We start from the raw sequence: 24664 nt of genomic DNA on the forward strand, positions 1-24664 counted from the left end.
ATCTCAAACGTGGCGCCCTTCTTCTCTCAGCGTCTTCTCCTCTTGGTGGGTGCTTCACCAACAGCCAACAAGCCTGAAAAGACGCCAAAACCACGAGGCAACTAGGTTTTAAGAGAGGAAGATGAAGGAGTTTTGGAAATTACCCCTGTTGGCCAATAAAACTACAGTTTCAAGTCAGTAACCACTCCTACGGGGGGCAGGGAAACTGCTCAATGTTATTCACTGCCACTGATCAACAGAGAGACCTTCCCTTAGCCCAAGCAAAAATGGCCTCACAGAAACTTACAAACAGTTCAGGAAACAGCAAGCCTGTAACTGAACTTTTTTAAATCTCAGAAAAGTGGGAAAAAAGCAAGATTTTTTTTGTTTTTGTTTTTTCAGAGATAGCAGAGGTTCACAGGTAATATCAAGTTATAACAGTGCAGTAAATGACCCCACACAAGAGTGCTAGGTCAAGGACAGAAAATATGCACTGATTATTCTCATTCTGATACATGTATACGCCGTATGAGTACATAAAGGTTACCTACCCCAACCCAGCCCCCTGCACCAATCCCCTAATCCATCTCCAACCCAGCCCCCTGCACCAATCCCCTAATCCATCTACAATCCAGCCCCCTGCACCAGTCCCCTAATCCATCCCCAACCCAGCCTCCTGCACCAATCCCCAAATCCATCCCCAACCCAGCCCCCTGCACCAATCCCCTAATCCATCCCCAACCCAGCCCCCTGCACCAGTCCCCTAATCCATCCCACACACAAACGGACAAACACACACACACACACACACACATACACACACACACAGACACACACACACACACACACACACACACACACACACACACACACACACACACTATCCCAACTCAAACCTCATCCCACCACACCAACCCCTCGCCACACCAAACACCCCAACAAAACACATAAAAAGAAGTATATTTTGAACTCAATAAACAGAACAGGTTGTATAACTACTCTGTAATGGAGATAACACAGATTTAAGCTTTGCAATACATTTCTGCATTAACAATTTCACAATTATCAATGCAGCATGACATAAGAAACACTGAACTGTTACAATTTTTTTATACATTGTTGTGGTGTACAGTCCAGTAGATATACACAAACAGAACACATTTCCCTTTCCTGATAACACAGATAATAGCACCAGAACTCCCTACATAATTACATCATTATCTGCAAAATGTGCAAGCATGTCATAAAAGTATGTTTGTCAGGTAACATTCAGTGGCATAATTGTAGAAATGGGTATGCCAAAAGTAATGGATAAACATAAATACATAAAATTATACAAACACTCTAGTAGTCACTGCATTTCACCTATGTACTGAAAATTATTATTTATTATTTACATTTGTTTACCGGGAAAGTAAGACTGGACACAGGTCCATTTTCAGCAGAGGCCCAGGGAGAAAAGCTCCACAGTACAATATAATGCAGTACATGAGAGAACAAAATATAGAGCATACAACTGATTTTAATACATAATAGGTTAGAAGATAACAGTTTTAGTTAGTACAGTAGACAATCATTGAGGTAGATTGTAAAAACATTGAGGTACATAGTCAAAAGCTTAAAAAATAAAGTTTTTTTTTTAATCAGTATCTGGGTTATATAAAATGAAAGCATTACTTAAGAAATAGCTACATACCTTGATAATACAGCACTGTAAAAAATAGTGAAATATCTAACATTTCTGCTATTCTACCAGTAGTTAGCTCTGCTTCAAAACAGTCTCCTCAGGCTGATACAAGGGCACTACCTGCACCATTGCCTTCATGTAGTGCAGAGTAAGCCCTGTGAGCACAGTGAGTATGCAAATTAGGTGTGAAATCATTAACATTTGTGAATACCACAATCTGTAGGGAAGGTAACATGGTAAAGGGACCTACACAATTACATGCATTCTCCCTCAGCAGTGCAAGGACAAGCACTGAGAAGTGTTACCTGTTGCAGGTTTTCTGATTACCTTGACAGCATGACCAATCATCTTTCACAGTCTCCCCTTTCTGATATACATCTACTCATATTGTGTCAGGGACAAAGTACTTAAAAAAACAGTCTGCACATACATTTTCTGATATACAGGAGCTAGACAGTCCTAACTTTTCAATGCTGGCTTCTTTATATCTCATCTCATTTAGTATCATTTGAACACTGCCTAGCAGCTCAAAATTATTTTTGTGGCTTAAGTAATATTGTAAAATAGTTTATGCTTTCATAGGCCATGCAAACCAACCAGACAGCATCAAGTGATCAACAACACTCTGGATAGTACTCAAAGAAGAAAAAACACCTGACATGTATATTTCTCTGTGGCACAAGGTGTAAGTGCAGTGAGCTGATAGATGAAATATATCTGATGCAAGGTTTGAATCCATGTATATGATACTTTTGCAAAGGATTGTCAGAATATATATTTAATCACATTTTGTGATACCATTGTGTTTTTGTGTAAATATCAACTGTTATCATTATTGCTAACAACATGTGATCATTATTATGTTCACTGTAACATAATATGTCACTAAGTACAGGTCTGATAATGTGTTTCACAAACTTTATGTCTGATGTTTCATGGAGATGTAAGAAGGAAAAATTGTTCACTTGAATGCACTTCTTGCTCTGGACATTGCTACATATACCCATGCATTGCATTACATTCACTATCTGTAATTGTCATAACATATATGTCTGTTCTGTATGCTCTCCTCTTGGCATTGAGCAAATACGGTTCACTACTTAACAGAAAAAGTGAAAAATTTAGTTTAGGCTGCCTTAGCTAACTCAAAAATGCTTGGTAGCTTTGCACAGCTGTCAGCACTCTGGATAGTAATCATCCAAAAAAATACACCCGTCAAGTAACTCTCTGTGGCGCAAGGTGTAACTGAGGAGATTCAACAGAAAGAAGGTATACAAAGCATTGTTTGAATCCTGTTTAAGAAACAGTTCGCCATACTTCACAATATTTACTTTTCCATTTTTTTCACTTTAAGGTACATTTGTTCTCCTCTTAGCATTGCACAAACTCAGTTCACGACCTAAAGAAAAAAAGTGAAAAATTTAGTTTAGGCTGCCTCGGGTAGCTCAAACATGCCTGGCATAGTTGCGCGGCACCACACAAAATAGTACTTACTTCAGTAAATGCACTTGAAAGATATCAAATTCTGTGGCACAGGGTATAACTGAAGTGAATCAAGATGAATAAGGCACATGAAGTATTGTTTGAATCTTTTGTAGACATCACATAGCAATTTATCATAATATGACATTTTTTACCCTCTTTTTAAGGTTAATTTACTCTCCACTTGTCATCTCGTAAATAGAGTGCACTACCTAAGGAAAAAAAAAGTGAAAAATTTAGTTTAGGCTGCCTTGGTTAGCTCCAAATCACCTAACGGCATTGTACAGCTCTGGATATTAATCATTTTAAAAAATACACCTTCCAGGTTAACTTTCTTTGTGGCAGTTAATAACCACAAAATGAGGAACAGTGCGAAAATCAACTAATAACCAAAAAAAAACACACTGTGAGAGGAAAACTGAAGCACCGGACAGCCAAGAACTATTAATGAAATAGTAATTTATTCAACAAGTAATCCAACGTAAAACGCTTAACGAATCACCACGTTTTTCGTATTTTACACACCAGACTTCATCAGACAAACATCAATAATTAACTCCACATATTTATATGCTGACAAACATTTAAATTAACCAGTGATGGTAAAACATCATCTCATGAATATGTATGCATGAATTCATCCATTTCAAACTTTTTTTTTTTACATGTGCTGACAATTTATACAAGTTAAATGATTTGTTATTTAAATATAAAATTTTAAATATTGATAACACTCACTTAAAAGAATGCCTTCGGGCTAAATTAGTACCGAAAGGTTTATGAGTTCACAAATACCCCAATAATGTGAAAGAGGGTACAAAGTTTCATGAGGGGTTACTCAAAATGTTTGATAATTGGGGTTTTGAGCTCATTAGAGCTATTATAAAGAATAATGAGGAAGAAATTGAATATTTGACAAAGCAAATTAATGTTGTAAATGAAAAAAATTACAAAAGACCTTTTATTTACTGTTGATAAAGAAAGAAAGAAATATTTAGAATTGAGGAATGACATTGATAAGAAATGTGTTAGAATTTTAGAAAAGAAAAAAAGAAAAATACAAAGAGACACATTTGAATATGAACATCACACACAATACCCTAAACCCAGGGCTACATTTAATTACACAAATGAAATGTATTTGAGGAATAATAGGGGGAGATTTAACAGTAGGAATCCTTATGATGAAGGGCACCAGGAATTGCAACAAGAAAATTTTGACCCTTTGGATTTTCCACCCCTTCGAAGGTTGGAAAGGATAAAGAATCAGAGAGAAGGGAATTTTCCACAGAATGGATGGAGGGGGAGGGGGAAGAGATAGACGGACAAAACATTATAGATAATCATTATGATTTTACAAATATTGTTATTTGCACTAGTAATGAATTCAAACATTTTAATATATCCAATTATACAGAGTTAGATATAAATGATAATTATTTTAAGTTATTTTCTAAGGGTCTCAACTTTGTTCCAAGAACAAAATGTGACATTAGTAGATTGGTGATAGACTTGAAGATGTTTTTAAGAAAAATTAATTTAGAATTGGTTTGCGGGGGTATATCAGAAGAAGGAGATCATTCCAAAGATTTAAGGAAAAGAAGTGCTTGGAGCCCTCCTATACATACACAATTAAGGAACTTTGAGAACATTATAGAAAACGAATTGAGACAAGCAATAAAGAAAAATAGATATACACCAAATCTCTCACCTGGAGAACTAGAATTACTTCACCAACTAAGGGGGAACACAAATTTGAGAGTGATGAAACCCTATAAGGGGGGTTGTATAGTACTTATGAATTCTATTGTGTATGAGGGCAAAATGTTTGACATTCTGTTCGATGTTTCTAAATATAATAATGTTTCCAAAAATGAAATTAACATAGGTTACAAGAGAATATATTCAGCACTATACGATCTATTTTTGGAAGGATTTATTGAAAAAGATATGTTTGAGTTTTTACACAACAATAAGCCTAAGATTCCATCTATTTTTGGGACTCTGAAAGTTCATAAGAACTACAATGACCCCCCCCCCCTTTACGCCCCATAGTGGCAGCTGAAGGCTCAGTTATTTCCCCCTTAGCCAGATATACAGGTGTAAAACTGAAGAATTTAATGTTGAAAGGAACATCTTATCTGAAAGATTCTTGGGATTTTTTTAAGTAAAGTTAAAGAAAATACACTCCATGGTGAGGTATTTTTTGTAACTATAGATGTGGTAGATTTGTTTGGTTCCATACCACATGGTATAGGTATAGAGTGGTTTGAGGAGGCTATTAGGTCTTTTGGTGAATTAAATGACAATTAAATATACATTAGTGTTAATTTAATGGAGTTGGTTTTAAGATATAACTACATATTTTATCAAGGCGAATATTTTCACCAACTTAGTGGTGTTGCTATGGGGGCGAGATGTGCCCCTATATATGCTAATATGGTTCTAAACACTTGGGGAAAAAAAAATATTTATAATAGTATATATAAAGAAAGTTGGAGTTTGTATAAGCGCTTTTTAGATGATATAGTTATATTTTGGCATGATAGTAAAAAAAAAACTGGATGAATTTATACAATATATTAATCAATCAACTAATTTTTTAAAATTCACTCATGAAATTGGTCTCCATGAAATGAACTACTTAGATGTAACACTGATTAAGGACAGGAATGATTTTAGGTCAAAAGTTTTTAGGAAGAAAACATTTTCTAATTCATATCTACATTTTAATAGTGGACACCCCCTGCATCAGAAGAAAAGTATAGTGAAAGTCCAGCTTGTTAGAATTTCTTGAATGACCTCAAATGAACAAGATTTTATTGATGAATGTGATTTTGTGATTCACATGTTTTTAGACAGAGGTTACCCTTTAGAAATCTGTAATAGCATTAAAGAAGAAGTTATTTCTGGTAGAAAAAGAGATTTGAACCCATTTTGAACAAAAGATTTTCTTACTTAAACAACAATGAAGGAATTAGTAGGGCAGAAGCAACAAGTCCTATTGTTGTGAAGGATAAAATATATAGGCAGGCTTTCATTACAGATTTTAGTGGAGATGCAGGGATAATTCAAAGAGTGTTCAACAAAGAGTGGGACAAATTTATTAAAATAACAGACCTTAGTTTTAAACAAAAAGAATCTTTGAATATTATTTTTAGGAGGGGACGAAATATTAAAGATTGGTTGACGTTTCAAAATAAAGGTAAAAAGAAATCTATGAAGCCAATCGGCACACACCCATGTGGTATGTGTGCACAATATCCTTGGATGTTCAACACACAAAGCATTTTTATTGAATCAAGGGGGAAAGAAATTACTAGTAAAACACATAATACTTGTGATTCATATGGAGTGGTATATATTGCAATATGTGGGATATGCTCTGGTTTTTATATAGGAAAGGCCGAGAGAAAAATAAAAAGGAGAATTTATGTACATATGAATGACATGAAAAATAAAAGAGAAAGCAAAGCAATTATATAGACATACCACTATTTGCCCCCTGGCAAAGTACAAGTTTTTTATTATAGAAGAAATTAGTAAAGATGAGAGGGGTGGCTTATGGGAAACTCATATTAAATACCGGGAATTGTATTGGCAGATTATTTTGGAGGCAAACAAATTCCTTGGTTTAAATGATTATATTTCCCTTGCCCCCGTTATCAAGTTAAGAGCAGCTAGATTATAAATACGTATTAGTGTTGACCATGGTTTATGTTTTATATATAGAGACGTTTTTATATTCAGAGATTTTTTATAGATTTTTTTACAGATTTTTTTATTCTGATATAAGTTGATCAAGTATTTTAAATATATAGATTTTATATATTTATACATTCATCATAGAATATATTTATGGATATTTATGTATTTGTGTTTGTGGTTTTATATATTCAAAATATTTAAAATAATTAAATGTGAGATTTATATATGTAATCAAATGTTTTACGTCCTTCTCTTTAGAATATTACCTTCTCCATTTATTCAGGTGTTTGGAAATAATGTTTTATATGGGGTTAAATTCATTACTATTCACTGCAATTTCAAAACAGGGCCACTGGGTGGGAGTATTGTTCTTGAAGAATATAGTTTTCAGATTCATTACATTACTTATAGGTTCATAGGTTCATAGGTTCATACTAGGCTATCTGCCCTAGGGCATTTATAAGCCTAGCCAGAGTTGTGTGGCTTTCACCACCCCTTAGGTTGAAGAATACTATACCCATTAGTCTGCCGTGCCTCTGTCCAGCAGTGATACAGAGATGATCCCCGGGGTAAACCTACGATCTCCCATCCACTGGTCAAGATTCCTCTTGAACAGAGCCAGCGAGGTGCTCTGTCTCACATGGACCGGGATTCTGTTCCACAGCATAGGGAGTCTCTGGGTGATGAATCTGTCCCTCCAGCACGTCCTATTTATATCCATGTTGAGGTTTAAGTCACTTGCTCTTGTGGCTCTTGTGGATTTGGATTTTTTGAGGTGGAGCATGTCCATTAATTCCGGGTTGGACATGGCCTTGTATGTCAGGCACAGGTCACCTCTGAGCAGACGGTATGCGACTGAATAGAGCTGGAGTTTCTTCAGTCGGGCAGCATATGGCATATTTTTGAGCCCCTTTATCCTTTTGGTGAGGAACTTTTGGGGTTTATGTTTTTATGTTTAAATATATTATATATGTGATGATTTAACTTGATTCTATTATGTTTGGCCTTGCATTTTAATATATAAATCAAATGAAACACACATCATGGATTATATATATATATATATATATATATATATATATATATATATATATATATATATATATATATCTATAAAAAAGTTTGAAATGGATGAATTCATGCATACATATTCATGAGATGATGTTTTACCATCATTGTTTAATTTAAATGTTTGTCAGCATATAAATATGTGGAGTTAATTATTGATGTTTGTCTGATGCAGTCTGGTGTGTAAAAGACAAAAAATGTGGTGATTCGTTAAGCATTTTATGTTGGATTACTTGTTGAATAAATCGCTATTTCATTAATAGTTCTCGGCTGTCCGGTGCTTCAGTTTTCCTCTCACAGTGTGTTTTTTTTGTTTTTTTTTTTTTGGTTATTTCTTTGTGGCAGTGTAACTGTGTTGAATCAACATAAAGACAGTAGATGAAGTATTGTTTGAATCTTGTTTACAGCACATTTTGCTATAATTCACAATATTTACTTTTCCATTTCTTTTCACTTTAAAGTACATACACTCTCCACTTGGCATTGTGCAAACACAGTTTGCTACCTAAGGAAATAAAATGAAAAATTTAGTTAGGCTGCCTTAGGTAGCTCAAACACACTTAGCAACAGCACTCTGCCTTCAGCACTCTGGACAGTACTAAGAAGAGAAATTCTAGTTGTGGCAGTGTTATCGCTCTGGCACAAGGTGCAAGACCAATTACTTTAAACAATTCAGGCTATTAAGGGTTTAAATCTAGCTGATACATACTTTATAAAAAGGGGGTAAGAATCAAATTCTCAGAAAGTTTTAAATAGGACTGTAATAGTAATGAAAAATGATAATGTTAAACATGGTTCTTGCAAGCAATTTTTCAGTAAGTCTTGCATAATGACATACATTTTAGTATATATGATTAATGTATGCATTACATATATACAATATGTAAGGTATGTCCACCTTCTTGGTCATGCCAATAATTAAATGTCATAAAAAATCACTAGCATATGTATGATGGGCACAGTACCATTGATGAAATCATCCTGACTACTCACATATCCCAAACATGTGTTTATGACCCTTAAGTCTTCTGAAGTATGTATGCAACATAAACCAACCTGTCTTGATCATCCCATTCAAAAGCATCCATGTTAATCATATTTACTTGCAGTAAGAATTACTTTTACATAGGAATGCATTTCAAGACAAGATTATAACCACACACATATAGTTCTCTCTAAAGTGTATCTTCATTCATTCAGAAATCAGTAAATGTCAAATGTCCATGGTGCAAAGTTAGCTATCTTCTGGCAATGTCAGTTAATATGTAAAATGGCAATTTTTTTATCTCCTGTATCCCAAGTTATATTCCCAGGTGTTACAAAAATATTTTAACACTGGGTAAGCCCCAAACTGATAATATGTCAGAGCTCAACCATCTTTCACCTTCCAAAATACAACCCTCAAAAGCCATGCCAATAGGCAGTCCATTATTGAACAATGGAAACTGTCACAACAGATGGAGCATCACAAATAGCACAGCTCAGTGCCATGTTTCACACCATTACTGTTATCTGCTCTAAGTAGTGCCAATGTGTCTGCCGAGGGGTCCATCCACTTACAATCACACAAATACAGTTGGTAAGGCTGTGCATGTTTGTACAATACCAGTAACACATGTGATGTGAACTAGGGGGCCAATTCAGACATAGTTTGCAAGCTTGACTTTTGCAGACATGGCTAACGATGGAGAAAATGGTGAGAAATTTGGAGCACAAAGATGGGGTGTTGAGGAGTCCAGAGTATTTTGGCACTCCGTGTGATGCACTGCAGCCATAGGCAGCTGCAGAGGGACAATACTGGGTCTCAGTATAAGCCTGAGGCTTGAAATAGCTAGGCCAAGGCTGTCTCCACCGCATCTGTCATTCCATGCACTGGGGAATAAGGTCTTCACCATTGTAGTGACCTTAAAAAGCACAAGTAGGAACTCCTAAGCTGATGGAAGGCTCAATTTAGGACTGGGAACACTATGCAGTTATGTAAGTATTTTGACCCCTAACCTATCTATGATATGGCAACAAAAACTCAAAAATAACAAAGGACATGATGAATCAATCCAACCAACAAATCAATATATAAAAATTCAACCACAGCAGAAAGTCACTGGTAATTTAATTAAAATAAAAATAAAAACACACAAAGACGAGCACTTTTGTCTCGTACCTAAGACTTCATCAGATAATGAATAACAGTAAAGCAACACTTTAAATACCCTTCATCAATATCCTGTTAACCAACTAATTATATTTCCTTATTAACCCATGATAGGTCAGACCATAAAATCACTTTACCAAAAACCCATTAAAATAAAATTCCTATTAGTTAACCAATAAAAACATTTAAACAATAGCAGCCATTTCCTTAACAACAGATTTCAATGAAACATGTTCATTAGGTCCAGGGGGAAAATAGCATTTAATCTAAGCTGCAAACAAGTTCCTTCTCTCATAAAATTAGTTTCCAGTCACCACCTCTAGGATTCAATTTAATAACTTTTAAAATCCCAAACTTAAATTAAGTGTAATTGCTGAAAAGTATTGAAGGTGTATAAAGAGCAGTGGTTTCCTTTTTCATTTTTATATCGTAAAGGTGCTCATAAATTCTGTTTTTTAAGGCTCTTTTTCTCTGTCTTTCCTATATAAAAAGCTAAGCACCCTTCACATTTAGCAAGGTAAATCAATTTGCTTGAACAACTGTTCCCATTACAAAAATATACCTTACTATCTAACCCATTTTCTAAAGTCACACAATAAGACCTTAGAATAAATGGACATTGTTTGCACATTCCACAAAGAATTATTTCCTTTTTCAAGCAAAACCTATTACCTGTACACCCCTTTCAAATATCTGTTTAAAATTTCTTCCTGTCTTGTAAGTGAAAATAGGTTCATGCCCCACTGCTTCATACAATTTTTTGTTCACTTTAAAAATGCTCCAATTGGTCATCATAATGTCACGGATATACTTGGTATAATGATTGTGTTCCCAAATTAAAGCCTTCTCATACCCTCCTTCCCTTTCTAACCTGTTAACTTCATCCAACCCTATACCTAACAGTGGCACATATTTTGTGCCCCATCCCTGGCACACCACTTTAATAATACCTGTGACCAACTTTTTTGGTTAAGCCCTGTTACCGAACATATCCTTCAATTTGATCAATTCTGCCCACGCTTCTTCATGTTGAGATGTCATTTTTGCAATACGAATGGCCTGACCCCTGACCAAGTTCTTTATTTTGGAAATGTGGATGGTTGCTAAAAAATGCAGATACCCATTACAAAACTTTTCTTTCCTGTAGATGTTGAACTTAAAGCTTTCTGTAGTATGTGAAATTGTAATTTCTAAATAATTGATGCTTTCCCTATTCCAATTAAAGGTAAACTCAAAATCTCTCAAACAGCCATTCAAGTAGTCCATAAAACTAGTGAAAACCTCCACATCACCATCCCATAAAATAAATATGTCATCCAAAAATCTGGCATACAAATGTAAAATCTTAAAAAAGGGCTATTGAAAATATGTTCCTTCTCCCAACCCAACATCACCAGGTTGGCATACACAGGGGTCCCAGCTGTGCCCATAGCTACTCCCGCTACTTGTTGGTAACATCCTTGAAAATGCAAATATTTGTTGTCCAAAACCAATTCCATAAGTTCTACAATTAAACTGGCAGTGTTGTTAATCAAAGTTAAATGGTTAAGCAAGATGTCATGAAAATATTTTACCCTATCCTCTCTAGATATTTCTGAAAAATGGTCCTGAACATCAGTAGTCAAAAAAAGTAAGTCACTCTTCCAGAAAGGTTGTCTCAACTTGTCCAAAAAATCCCACGACTTCTCAACCAAATGTTTTGTGCTGACCACAACTTCTTTTGTCCAAAAGTTAACATATACTGCTAGGGGATGGGTCTTAGAACCCCTAGTCAGGACTATTTGTCTAAATGGGGACTCTCCACAGACTTGTGGATCTTGGGGATCCCAAAAATGTTTGGGATGATGAGGTTCACTTGTCTCAAAAAATGATATGTTGCTCTATCAATCTTGTTATCTACCAGATATTCTTCTAAATAAGAGTCTATCCTCCTGTAAGCAATAAAAATCTCATTCTTAGATACAGGTGAATATGTTTCACTATTAAGTAACAAGTTGGTCATGGCATTACTGCAATCCTCCACACCATATAAAACCACCCCTCCCCCCTTCTCAGGTTTCATCACCCTAATCTCCTTATCATTCCATTACAGGTTTAAGATGTCCCTTTCCCTCTTGGTAAGATTTGAAAAAAAACTTTTAGTCCTGGAAGAACAAACTATAGGCATCTTCCATAACACACTTCTCAAAAACCTGTAAAAATAGAGTTGAGGGGTGGGTTGAAGACACCTCTCCTCTATAGACAGTTTGGGTGGGGATTCCTTCATGAACGTTTTCCTGTTCTTTGAAAAATAAATCTATATTCAGTTTCCTTAAAAAAAGCTTCACTTGTAAAAGGACATCTGCTACATCAACTCTACCAGTGGGGATAAACGTAAACCCTTTTAGGAATAATGTAAAGTGCTCCTTAGTAATAAGTTTATTAATGTAATTATAAATCTCAAAATCATTGAAACATCCTACTATACCATTCTCACTAAACCTAATCAATTCCTCCTACATCCCCCTACTTTTTGATTGTCCCTCGTCCCAGGGTTCTCCTGTTTTGGCCAGATTCCATAAGTTGCCTCGTTTTGCTGTCCAACCTCTCTGATCGACGGACATGTAAAAAATCCTGAACCTGTGGTGAAAATGAATCTAATTCATCTAAACCTCCGCTAAACTCTTTGTTAGATACTTCCCTTACATCTGGTGGTGACTGCTAAACCACCGCTTTATCCCTTCTCCCTCTCTTTCCTGCTACAATTTTGGGTGCAGGGTAAGCTTTGTTTTCTAAATATTGTTTTTTATCCTTTTCAAGTTTCCTTTTTTTTTTTGTTAAAAATACTGTGACATTTCTTATCTATTTTACACAATATCCTATCATAAAGTTCCTGATACTCAGGAAATAACATGTCTTTTAAAATATCTTGATTCGACATGTCCAATTTAGGACTCAAACTACTTAAGAAAATTTCATTATAATTCAACATTTTAGTAAGCAACTCAAAACCACATCCATCAAAAACATTTTAAAATCCTGAATAACTGCATCGTTGTATTCAATACCAAAGGGATATGTATACAAATATAACCCCTGAGGGATGATTTTAAGTCTCAGACATTCCCTTAAAAATATAGTCAGTTTTTATACATTTAATCTTAAACAACTTTCTTTCCAACAAGAAAAACATTTCTTTTAAAGACGGAAAGTCCTACATATGTGGCCGAGTACAAATGCTGTTCCTAAACTGTTCACCATTATTAAAGTCAGATGTTATTAAAGTGGTGTACCATGGATAGGGCACAAAATATGTACCACTGCTAGGTATAGGGTTGGATGAAGTTGAAAGGTTGGAAAGGAAAGGAGGGTATGAGACGACTTTAATTTTGGAACACAATCAGTGTACCAATTATATCCGTGACATTATGAGGACCAATTGGAACACTTTTAAAGTGAACAAAGAATTGTATGAAGCAGTGGGCCATGAGCCTATTTTCACTTTCAAGACAGGAAGAAATTTTAAACAGATATTTGAAGGGGGTACAGGTAATAGGTTTTGCTTGGAAAAGGGAATAATTTCTTGTGGAATGTGCAAACAATGCCCATTTATTTTAACGTCTTATTGTGTAACTTTAAAAAATGGGTTACATAGTAAGGTATATTTTTGCAATGGGAACTGTTTTTCAAGCAAATTGATTTACCTAGCTAAATATGAAGGGTGCTTAGCTTTTTATATAGGAAAGCCAGAGAGAGCCTTAAAAAACAGAAAACAGATTTTATGAGCACCTTTCCAGTACAAAAATGAAAAAGGAGACCAATGCTCTTTATAAATATTCAATACCCTGCACCAGCTACACTAACTTTAAGTTTGGGATTTTAGAAGTTATTAAATTGAATCCTAGAGGTGGTGACTGGAAACTAATTTTATCGAAGAAGGAACTTGTTTGGCAGCTTAGTTTAAATGCTATTTTTCCCCATGGACTTAATGAACATATTTCATTGAAAACTGTTCTTAAGGAAAAGGCTGCAATTGCTTAAAAGTTTTTATTGATTAACTAATAGCAATTTTATTTTAATGGGTTTTCGGTAAAATGATTTTATGGTTCTAACCTATCAAAGGTTAATAAAAATGGAAATGTAATTAATTGGTCAACAGAATATTGATGAAGGGTATTTAAAGTGTTGCTTTTCTGTTATTCATTATCTGATGAAGTCTCAGGTATGAGATGGAAGAGCTCATCATTGTGTTTTTATTTTTACTTTAAGTAATTTACCTGTGTCTTTCTGCTGTGGTTGGATTTTTTTTTATTTTTACTTTAAGTAACTTACCGGCGACTTTCTGCTGTGGTTGGATTTTTTATATTGATTTGTTGGTTGGTATGATATGAGATCATCATTGTGTGTTTTTACTTTTACTTTAAGTAATTTACCGGTGACTTTCTGCTGTGGTTGGATTTTTTTTATTTTTATTTTAAGTAATTTACCGGTGACTTTCTGCTGTGGTTGGAATTTTTATATTTTTACTTTAAGTAATTTACTGGTGTCTTTCTGCTGTGGTTGGATTTTTTTTTATTTTTACTTTAAGTAATTTACCGGTGTCTTTCTGATGTGGTTGGATTTTTTTTTATTTTTACTTTAAGTAATTTACCGGTGACTTTCTGCTGTGGTTGGATTTTTTATATTGATTTGTTGGTGGGTATGATATGGCAATAATCATCTGGCCAGCCAATGCAATTACTCATTATACTTTCATATATATTTCTCTTCTTTTTGTTCTCTACAGCTGCAGAGAAGATGATTGCAAATGTAAATTGCACCAGGAGAGATTAACTCACCTCAGACAGGCACGGGATATGTATGAATCTAGTAAAAATTAAAGCCATAATATATTTTTCATTCCCTCAAGCACTAGCATTTGAGCAGACTTAGGTCATCAGTCATATCAAGCATGCATGCCTTCCCACATAAGTTTTGCTGCTTGCATTAGGCAAGCAGAATACAGCCTTTACTCTTGTGTGGGTTCAGTACCCAGAAGCAGCATTTTTCTAAATTGTAATTGTTTATAAGATCTTAACAACAGTTTGTTAGAAAGAATTGAATTATGGTAATTGTAATTATTAAGTTTGAATGCATAAATCCAATCTGTTATTGTGAAATAATAACTGCTGCTTATTACATCTGATCACTGATTATTTATTTATTTAATACCACATAAGTAACTTTCCATCATATAGGAATGTGTCAAAGGTGTGCAATAGTAAATTATCATAGTTGTTTATGTATTGCCAAGTAGATGTTTGTTTAAAGTACACAGTACTGTTACATGATATGTATCTAACTAACTTTTTTTTGCCTTCCTCTATTCTTGTCTCTCTCTTTTTTATTTTTTATTTTGGGTTGTATAATTTATTAACAATCTGCTATTTGCACCAACTCCCAGTTAATAATACCATGAACCCAGGTGACGACAATTGTGCGACTGACCTTAATGATAGTAGTAGATATGAAATAGAGGAAACTACAATTACTAGTACAAATAATATAAATACAACTTATTTTATTACAACATTCAGTACGGGAAGTAATACTTGTATTGATATAATTAATAAGAATTGGGAACTGTTTAAAATGTACCCTACAATTTTCGAAAAACTAGGTGACAGACCAAAAGTTTCCTTCAGAAAAGGGAGGAACATTAAAGTTGTATTAGAAGGTAGTAAACCTTTAGTGGACCACAATGCAGGTATGTTGAAGTGTCAAAATTGTAATTATTGCAGGCATGTGGAAGAAGCAACCTGTTTTGAGCTTAATGGCACTTGCTACAAATTAAAACATAAATATACTTGTAATTCTACCTTTGTTATCTACCTAGCTAGATGTACATCATGTTTGGCCTTTTATATTGGCAAGACCGAAAGGAGACTTAGGGATAGGATATACGAGCACCTATATGCCATGAAAAAATCCAAACTTGATAATGCTCTAGCTAAACATACTTCAGTTTTTAGTGATCATAAATTTAAGTTTTTAGTTATAGACCAGGTGTGTTGTGACAGTAGAGGGGGGCCTAGACCTGTTAAACTGGAAGAAGCTGAGCTGATTTGGCAAGTTAGGCTAAATGTGTACAGCCACCCAAGACTTAATGACTCTTGTTCAATATCAAGTTTATTGAAATTAAACAGTCTTAAGAGATGATTTAAAAGGTTTTAGGTTCAGAAATATGTACCCCTTATCACCTTAACTAATTAATTTGGTTTATTGACTCACTAACCTCATAGTCGAGTTGATTTATTCACTTTTTAAACTAGCTTCCACAAATATATATCTACAAGAAACTTCACAAGTACTACAATGTGATTTACAATGTTTGACTAATTTATTTAATGATGGCAATGTCTTTAGTATTTAATTTTTAATGGTTGTTTATTTTATTTATTTATTTATGTCAGGTATTACATTCTTTGATATATATGTTAAATGAATGTTAATATTCCTTTAAATTGATTGGGGAGGTTCTCCAGCACCTACGTAGTAATTAATTTAGTTTTGTTTTTAAATGACTTTTTAAACACCTTGGTGATGTCAATGTATTATTATTTCTAAGGAAGTCAGCTATTCACGCTGACGAAAAAGCGCTTTAAAATATTTGTTAAATACGTGTTAATTAAACGTGTCTTGGCTGCTATTGTACCCATTTTTCATATTTTTCATTCCCTCAAGCACTAGCATTTGAGCAGACTTAGGTCATCAGTCATATCAAGCATGCATGCCTTTCCACATAAATTTTGCTGCTTGCATTAGGCAAGCAGAATACCACCTTTACTCTTGTGTGGGTTCAGTACCCAGAAGCAGCATTTTTCTAAATTGTAATTGTTTATAAGATCTTAACAACAGTTTGTTAGGAAGAATTGAATTATGGTAATTGTAATTATTACATTTGAATGCATAAATCCAATCTGTTATTGTGAAATAATAACTGCTGCTTATTACATCTGATCACTGATTATTTATTTATTTAATACCACATAAATAACTTTCCATCATATAGGAATGTGTCAAAGGTGTGCAATAGTAAATTATCATAGTTGTTTATGTATTGCCAAGTAGAAGTTTGTTTAAAGTACACAGTACTGTTACATGATATGTATCTAACTAACTTTTTTTTGCCTTCCTCTATTCTTGTCTCTCTCTTTTTTATTTTTTATTTTGGGTTCTATAATTTATTAACAATCTGCTATTTGCATAACTTACTGATGAATCACCAACACACAGAGAGGTACAGCCCATCGGTGTTGCCTCCACAGCCCCTGTCCTACCTGCTCCAACTGCATCAGGTAGCTCTGCCCCTTCTGCTGGTGCAGTCGTACCCGCCAAGGCCAATACTAGAGGAGGGGGCAATTTTGTCACCCATCAGGAGCTGACCAGACTGGTGGAGGATATTATGGAGAGGGACCTCAGTGCACATAATGGCAGGGTTGAAAGGGTCCTGTACCACATTGCAAAGATGATGTCACATCTGGAACTAACCCAGAGAGCTGCTGCAGGAGACAGTGATGACAGTTCTGAAGGTGAAGACTAGATTCTCACTGTTCTCATGCTGGACAGAGGTGCACCTCCAATGTCCTCTACTTATCCACAATCATGCTGTCCCCCAAATATGTGTCTCTGTCACCATTCCTATTTGTACTGTATGCCCTGTATGTTTGTGGATGCTTCTTAACCTACCCTATCTACCTGACCCTTTCATTCCTAAGTATCTTTCCCAACATTTCTCTCTCTTTCTCTCTCTCTCTCTCTCTACCAAATTTAAAATAAAATGGGCACCTGTCCCACAACAACAAAAAAATGATGTCTCCATTCATAGCTGTCCATTTTGCCTATGTATCAGCCTGACACAACTAATTTGGTCCAATTGGCCATACAGCATTATTCAATTGTTGTCACTCATCACTGGTGTGGTGACTCTGCAAAGTCATGAAACTGAATGTAAAATTGAAAATTGATTGGTGAAGAAGCGGATAGCTATGGTGCTCTCCCGTGATCCTCCTGAAAATCCCTGTATTCTTTTCCTTATATGTTATTCTCTACTTGCCAACCCAATTTTCACCACTATCCTATCCACCCCTTTTCCACACATTTAATCTGATTAAAAAATAGATTCACACTCAAAACACACATGGATAGAAATATCCCTTAGAAAAGTCTTCACTTTATGTCCTCAGCATTTGAATGGAGTTTGGCATAGCGCAGCAATGCTGAGTGACAGTAAATGCTGTTTAACGTCTTATTGCAAAAGCTGATGATATTAGTGCAATCTGCAGTGGCCCAGTTACTCCCATGTAAATGTGCTTAAATCCAATGCATTATGGGAATACAGATTAAAGCTATACTAAAGGCAATACTGTAGTACAGTTAATTCAACATTTATTAAGCGGCTGGATGTATTCAACTAGGAGTTCCTATGTGATGTGTTGTGATAGTTGCCCTGTTTGTAGGTTGCTTTTTCCCATAGTGGCATGGGTCCAATTACAGCAATATGTCTGTATATTACTTCATAACAGTTCATTGTTCCTATCATATATTTAATTGCAAATGTCTGTATTTCTCTACATATAACACAGTCCCTTAACATAACATTGGAATAGCTCAGCAAAACATCATTCTCAAAAACACTGCAGCCACAACAGCATGACTTAGTAAGCCAACCTTATCCTGATTATGTATTAGTGGTTATTGCACTCTCCCACCCCTTATTTGTACCTACAGCAATCCGTTTATTGTACAGAGCAGGGCTGATTGCTGGTGATTTCATAAGTAAGACTAACACATCATACAGATGTTCCTACATGTGCTACAAAACATATTTGTGCCATTCCTCTCTGCATCTGCCTGTAACTTTCTGTGTTCAACCCTCCTTCGTCAATACATTTTCAATGTGCTTCAACAGATTGGTTTTAATACTGGAAAGTAAACATTTGTTTGTGGTGTGTTGAGCTAATGCTCTAATATGTATTTAGAATTTTTTTTTTAAATGGCATGGGTCCTATCCCAGTCGACAGCTAATTGTCATTCACTGTTTTTGGGTCGGTAATGTAGTTGTACCTCTTGACTACAAATTGTTTTAGGGCACCATTATTCTTTTTCATTGATAAATAATTTTGTCCCTGCCTCCATGTCACCCTGACAATGTATCATCCCTCTTCTGTATCATTATTCTTCCACCTCTGCATTTTCCCAATGTTTGGCGCTGGGCAGCAAATGTAAATAATGATAAATGGGAGCAAAATGCTTATAGAAATACATTTGAAATTGATTGCTTTCATCCACATTACTCTGCCTCATTTTGCACCACTCTGCTAAGCTATGTTTATTTGATTTACTGTAAAGTAAACAAGGTGAATAGTTGGATGTATGGATTAAAGTGCTCAATAGGGTAGTAAAGATTATCACAAACAGTTATGCTTGCTGAAATCTGCTGTGAAGATAACACTCAGGTCTGGATTACTTAATAGAATGCTGAAAATGTTTGGATACATATGGATGACAACATGTATTGTTATGATTTGTCTGACTACTGTTTCAGTACGTATCGTCTACCCTTTACTTGGCACCTAATTATCGTGCTGCTACACTGATCTGCCTGCTACCTATTGTAAATGCTGTCTTGTGAAGATCTTTGTGTTGGAGTCAGCACAGAGCACTGCTAACTACTGTGCTACGTGCAGCACCTCAGTATATAATTATACATATGCTAATAATTTACCATCAGCAGTGCAAATCAGCTCAGCAATGCTGCACTTAAACAGTACAAGAAAACCAAAGAGGGGAACATGGAATCATAGTTTTCTCTTGCTCAAAGTTTGAATGTCTGTATTACTGTTCCCCAAAGATGATTTTTCTTTCTTAAGGATGTTAACTAATTAAATTTGGTGAAGTATTGTGTCTGCTCTACAATGTTTAGAGTTGCACCATGTTACCAGCTTGGATAACCACATCCATCACCATCATTCTGCAGTGCACTGCCCTGTGTCAGACTTCCATGTTTGTCCTGCCAGTACACATAATGCAAGTATGAGACAATATAAGAGTGCAGTCCTTCTTACAGGAAGTCACAGGAATGTTTGATTGATAAGCCACTGGTGTATAGCAGTCAATGTGCATGTCATCACATTATGTGTAGTATGTCAATATCCCTCAAAGTATCACAATGTATATTAAAGACGCACATGCATTGCATTATCAGGGTACATCGTTACATGTGAAAATCATAATGATGTTATATTTTCTTGTGCATGCATGCATTTCCTGCACAACTTGGGATGCAGAGCACTATCTCTTCCAAGAATTAATATTTGCAAATATTCTAATATCCTATTTCAAATAGGTCTTATGTGTGCTTCCCTGTGGCACTTGCAAATAAACTGTTGCTCTATAGACTGTGTAAGCCAGTTAGGGAGGAGCTTCAGTACTTGTCATGGCAGACTTGTGTATATGCCAGACTGTGGGGTGGTGGATCCACTTCCCTGGAAAATAATGCATTTAACTTTTTCTCACAGCTCCCTTATCCCTAATGTTACAGTAACATCCACTCTGAAATACAATGATGAGGTCATCCTGACAAAAGTGACATCTCTACCTGCAAAGTCAGACTTCTCCTGTGGTGCTTGTGACTAGTACATTGCTCTCTAGATTGTGTAAACTAGATATGTAGGAGGCCCTTAATATGTGTGGGCTGCAGTGCAGTCTCACATCTAAGCACTGCCTATATAAAATCAGTTACTTTGTGTGCTGCTGCATGCAAGCACTTTTCTATGGCTGCACACACTATTGCTAACCATAGAAGGCTGCTTGCATCCATGCAGGCATGCTGAGCAGCATGTATATTCAGTTAGCGCTGCTACTCATCTTGATAACTCCCTTACATCATATAGGCACCTCGCAGTGCCTTCATGACTGTTAATGAATCCCAGGGTAAATTTGTTTAATTTCACAAGACAAACAATTAACATCTTATGATAAGTACATAAATGGGCATTTTATTTGTATGTAAGTATTTTAGTAAGCAAATGAACTGTTTGAAATTTTTTTATTACTTATATTCAAACTGTATTTGGCATGTAACTTGCTTGATAATGATCTGTACCCTATACATGCACTGCTGTATTTCATCCAAAGCTCAATCAAAATTTACTGTAGCAAATTCATCTATCAAGCACTGCTCTCACAAACAAAGGTATAATAATTATATGGTTCATACCTTACCTCTACCAGTTTATCAAATCAGAGTATGCAGCAGTGATATGAAATTATACAGTCAAATTAGGTGCTTGTTTCTATTTTTTTATTCCAATATCTTTATTTGTATTTCCATGAAGAAATATATAAAAAAAACTTCTTCAACATGTGATGAGCATAAGTACATACAGAAAGCTTTGTTTATAACGCACTGAAGAATTAATAGAAAAAAGAAATATAATAACATAACAACTATATACACTGAGTGGCAAATGTCATAACAAAAGTTCAATTAATAGAATAACAAAAGTACATAACAGCATGATCTCAAAGATAAAAAATGAAAGAAAAAACAAGACTTTAGTTAAAAACAAAACCTTCACTTTGTTAACTCAGCTTAACATGTATATATGTTCAGTTGAAATTATTGGAGTATGTGGTCAAAAAGTGTTTTCTACAACTGTGGGTAATAAGAGCATTTGCTGTGGATGCTCAATATTGATTTATGAAACGTTATATATTTAATTGCCATGTGTTTGAAGCCATTCCATGATACATTTGATCTGTCAAGCAAGTTTCATGAGATATGTAGCTTCATCTATGAAGAAAGGGTAATTAGAATATGTCATTTTTATTTAGATAGATCAATGGGGAATATGTAAAATAGCTAATTTCAAAGACACAGTAGCATTTTTGTACCCCAGTTTTTTCATGTCTGGCCCTTACTGAGCACCAGAACTTATGTGAACATTTACAGCCCCAGAATACATGCAAAGTGTCAGCTCTTTGGTATTGACAGTATAGACAGGAGAAGATGTGGAATAATATTTATTGAGCTTGACAGGAGTTAAATAGGTGTTATTAACTACCATGAATTGGGTATATGTGTTTTTTAAGGGGATTAGTTTAAAAAAAAGCTGAAATGATTGAGATTTCTGGTTACATTAAATTGCAGGTTGCATGTTGGACCAGTAGTCTGAGTATAGAATATTATCTTGATATTTAATAGCTGTAATTCACTTATATGTATTTGCTAGCATTTTCTTTTTAAGTGTGAACATATTCCATAACGTCTTACAGAGATTTACATTATTATTGTCTATTTTTGTATCTTCTAATATGGTTGATATCATTTCTTTAGTCTGTCTTAGTATAACTAGATAGCTTTTACGAAGGTTTAATGCAATTCTGAGATCATTTGTAGAATGATTTTTAATATAATAAATATATAATATTTTCATTTCTCTGATTAAGGGGTAATTGTTCAGGTTTAACATAGAGTTGCTTAATTTAAGATTTGGAATGAGGTAGAGTGGTTGGAAAATGTTAAAACTACTTGTTATATTTAGTGATTCGATAATATTTTGCAAGATAGTTATCATATTTTTAGGCAGTTATTTAGTTTGATTCTATCCATATTTTCTTTATTGAGGAAGGGTAGAGTCTTAGGGTTGATTTTGGAACCAGCTACTAGATTATACCTGATTTTTACCGAAATAGGGCTCCAATTTGTTTTAGTTGGACAATAACCAAAGAATGCTATAATTCTACTAGCATTAATTATATTGTAATACAGTTTAAAATCTGGGAGACCCAAACCACCAACTTTTTGGGATAAATCAATTTTTGATAGCCAATACAGATCAATTTGGGTTCCCAAAGAAATTTAGAAATATTTACATTTAAGGTTTTGAAAAAAAATTTTAGTTATTATTATATTAGTTGCACTAAAATTAAACAGTAATCTAGACAGTATATGCATTTTAATAATATTCACCTTTGACAACAGAGGGAATTTCAATTTGTTCCATCTGAGGATATCCTGTTCAATTGTTGTCTAAAGTTTTGTTAAGTTAATCTGATAAAACCTTCTGGGGTCATGACAAAAAAAATACCCAAATATTTCAAAGTGTCATTTAACTTCCACACTCTGGAAAGTAATTAAGTTACAGTTTGGGTTTAAAAGAAAATTTGATGATTTATTCATGTTAAGTTTGTAATTAGAAAATGTTGAAAATGTTTCAATAAAATACTGAATTTTGGGTAGATCAGTATTCAGTAAAGTAAAGTAAAGCTTTAAGTCATCAGCAAAGGCCATTAGTATAAGTTTTATATTATTTATTGTAGGAAGATAGTGAAAAGTTCTTTAAACTATAAGAAGGAAAAGCAGTTCTATACAGACATTAAATAAATATGGGGATAATGGGCAACCTTGTCTTGTTCCATTAATAATTTTTATTGGAGGGGAAGCAGTTTTGTTAATATGTAAAGTCATGTGAGCATTTGCATAAAGAATTTTAACTGAGTTAATAAAAGTTTATGGTAGACCAAATGTGGCATTATTGAAAAAAGAAAATCTAGGTTGAGTCTATCAAAAGCTTTGGAAGCATCAAGAGTAAGTGTGGATATCAATTTATTATTTTGTCTAGTCAGAGAAATCAGGGTATTAGAGTTAATGTATGGTCACAGGTTTGTCTACCCAGAAGAAAACCTGACTGGTTAGGTGAAATTATACTTGGCATTGGCAATAAAGGTTTCAATCTGTTTGCCAATAATGAGGCAAATATTTTAATGTCTAACTTTATATGAGAAATTGGTCTATAATTTGATGGGTCTTTAATGTCAGTATTTTCCTTTGGAATAAAGATTGCCTTATAATTATTTAAATACAGGTCTGTTATACCATTTTCTTTAATGTAATTGAATAGATGCAATAGGATTTTTGAAATTTTTTGAGTAAACGTTTTATAAAAAGCTGCTGTATATCCATCAGATCCAGGGGCTTTGTCCATCTTAAGATTATTTATTATGTACAGTATTTCTTGTAAAGTGAAAGGAGCTGTAAGAAGATCCTGTTGACTTTGGTTAAGTTTGGGAAAAACTATCTGGTTTAGAAATTGATCTTTTTCTTGAGACGTGCATGATAAGTTTTGCTCTCAATACGTTTGAGAATAGATTTGTTCAAAAATCTGAATAATATGAGTATTTGAATTGTAAGACTTATTTTGATAAATGATTTTAGCTGTTAATAGAGATGCTTTGTTAATATTAATCATTACTGCTAATATTTTCGATGGAATTTGTGTCCATTCAGAATATCTATCCACCATGTTCATTTCATTGAATGATACTTGCTTTGTATAAAGTAGGTAAAGTTCCTTCAGAAGATCATTTTTTATAGTAGAGCTATAATTTCTAAAACGCTCCTCTTCAAGATCGTTGATTTTCCCTTCACTGTTACTTCCTTTGATCTTTAGATTTTTTTATAATAACTTGCTTTATTGATACGTATGCCCCTAATTTGGGCATTAGCAGCAGCCCATTGTATATCAAAAGGAGTATGAGAACTAGGAGGGATGTTTGTAAGCTCA

This window comes from Protopterus annectens, chromosome 5.part0 (genome assembly GCF_019279795.1).
Source record: "Protopterus annectens isolate FY-2018-M chromosome 5.part0, PAN1.0, whole genome shotgun sequence".
Lineage (NCBI taxonomy): Eukaryota > Metazoa > Chordata > Ceratodontiformes > Protopteridae > Protopterus > Protopterus annectens.